The sequence below is a fragment of the Ornithorhynchus anatinus genome, chromosome 2 (genome assembly GCF_004115215.2).
Source record: "Ornithorhynchus anatinus isolate Pmale09 chromosome 2, mOrnAna1.pri.v4, whole genome shotgun sequence".
Taxonomy (NCBI): Eukaryota; Metazoa; Chordata; class Mammalia; order Monotremata; family Ornithorhynchidae; genus Ornithorhynchus; species Ornithorhynchus anatinus.
Genome location: NC_041729.1, coordinates 90,346,222 through 90,348,945, shown reverse-complemented (window position 1 = coordinate 90,348,945; position 2,724 = coordinate 90,346,222).

Genomic DNA, 2,724 nt, shown 5'->3' with positions numbered 1-2,724 from the left:
CCATGTGGTTTAACCTTGCATCCCTTGATTACCTTAACGCTTAGAACACTGCTTGGCACATAGTAAGCGAATACCATAAAAAAAATAGTTGGGGTCATATGACAATGTTGAAGTGAAAGGTGCACTCAGGCCTGAAAAGGAGATAAGTCTAAATTCTCACTGAATTCTTAACTTTGGTCTTCTTCACTGGGGAAGTTGTTAGAGGGAGATTTCCCCTGTAAGCAAACAGGCCATATAAATTGAATCAAAGTATAGTGACCACATGGGATACTACAGATCCAATGGATAAAAACTAGATTTAAACAAAACTCCAAGACCTGATGGCATCCTTTCAAGGGTTCTGATGAAATACCAAGGGCAATGCAAAACCTATCTTTTCAAATAGTAACTCAACTGGAAGACTGGCAGGTTGCCAATACAGCATCCATCCACAATCAGTCAATGGGATTTATTGAGTACTTACTGTGTGCAGAGCACTGTTACAAGCTCTTGGGAGAGTACAATACAACAGAGGTGGTAGACTCGCTCCTTGCCCAGAATGAGTTTACAGTCTATAAAGAAAGGTTTCATAGTAGATTCTGAAAATTATAGACCAGTATTTTTTTCTTTACACCTGCGAAATGAATAGAATCAGAAATTAAGTAATGATAAATGTGCATTTAGTAAAACACAACCTTCTGGGAGAAAGACAACATGGTTTCTGTTTTGGGGAAATTGTGCCTCAGTAACCTGAAAGTGATGGAGGTTGACACATTGGTATAGGGGAATCATAAACATAATATCCTTAAGATTCTCAAAAGACCTCTTACAAAATCCCACACCATAGTCTTTTAAAATATCAAGTAATCAATAGATTAGAGGGGGATATTTTTTAAGTGGTATTTGTTAAGCTCTCACAATGTACCAGGTACTGTTCTAAGTACAGGGATAGATATACAAGCTGATCAGGTTGGACACAGTCTACGTCCCACATGAACCCCCAGTTTTAATTCCCACTGTTCAGATGAGGTAACCGAGGCACCAGGAAGTCAAATGCCTAGCCCAAGGTCAGACAGCGGGCAAGTGACAGAGCCGGGAGTAGAACCCAGGTCCTCTGACTTCCAGGTCTATGCTTTTTCCACTAGGCCAAGTTGCTTCTGACAATTCTGGCATGATAGCAGTTAACTTAAAGAAAGGAAGCTAGGGTACTACTAAATGACCACTTTTCAGAATGGTTAAGTAAAAGTGTGGGTCCCTAGAAACTCATGCTAGGTCAAACCCTGTTTAATAATTTCATAACTGATCTTTTAGGAGCATGCAGTGGAATTTTCAGAGTTCTAGAGACTAAGCTTTTCCAAGTGGTGATATTCTGCACTGATCAATCAACCGGTGGTATTTATTGAGTGCTTACTATCTGCAGTGCTTAGTACTAGCACTGTACTACCGGGGCTAAATGACAAGAAGACATCATTATTATTATAATAACAATAACAATAATGTTATTTAAGTGCTTACTATGGGCCAGGTACTGTACTAAGCATTTGGGTGGATACAACCAAATCGGTTGGACAGAGTCCCTGTCCCACATGGGACTCACAATCTCAATCCCCATTTTACAGGTGAGGTAACTGAGGCACAGAGAAATGAAGTGACTTGCCCAAGGTCACGCAGCAGACAAGTGGCAGAGCCAGGATTAGAACCCATGACCTTCTGACTCTCAGGCCAGTGCTCTTTCCAGTACACCATGCTGCTTCCTGAGGCCTCTCTCAGTATGGGAGAGAGAAGCTGGTCTTCATTAATGATAATAGGTGGCATTTATTGAGCACTTACCATACACTGTAGTAAAACAGAGGGGAAGGAACTTCTCTGTTCCTCTCCAATCCCCTCTCTCCACCCTCTTTGACTCTCCAAATGTTCCCTGCAGTAACTCCAGATGAAATCTCTCACTTCCTCTCTAAACCTACCCCCTCCACCTGTGCTTCATCCCTTCATACCTTTTTAAAATACCTCCTCCCTTCTTCCCTCCTTGACTTCAACTGTTTGCTTTCTAGCAGCTTCTTCCCCATTGCTTTCAAACATCCACATGTATCCTCTGTGCTAAAAAAAAACCCTCCTTTGACCCCACAGCTGTCTCCAATAACCACCCCATCTCCATCCTACCATTTCTCTACCTTGAGAGAGTTGATTACACCTGCTATCTCCACTTCCTATACTCCAACTCTCTCCTAGATCCCCTCCAAACCGGCTTCCACCCCATCACACCAGAGAAACAACCCTTTCTAAGATAACCAAAGACCTTCTTCTCCCCACATCTGATGGCCTCTACTCCATCCTTATCCTCCTAGACCTCTCAGCCAGTTTGGACACTGTAGACCACTCCCTTCTCTTTGAAACGTTATCCAACCTTGGATTCACTGACACTGTCCTCTCTTATTTCTTCTCCTATCTCTCTAACTGCTCATTCTCAGTCTCTTTTGCTCACTCCTCCTCTGTTTCCCACCATCTGACAGTAAAGGTCTCTCAGTGCTCAATTCTAAATCCCCTCCTAGTCTCCCTCTACACCCTTGGAGAACTTATTCGCTCCATGGCTTTTTATCATCTCTTCGCTCATGATTCCCAAATCTACATCTCCAGCCTTGTTGTCTCTCCTTCCCTGCAATCTTGCATTTCCTCCTGCCTTCAAAACATGCCTACTTGGAATGTCACACTGACACCTCAAATTGAACATGTCCAAAACTGAACTTA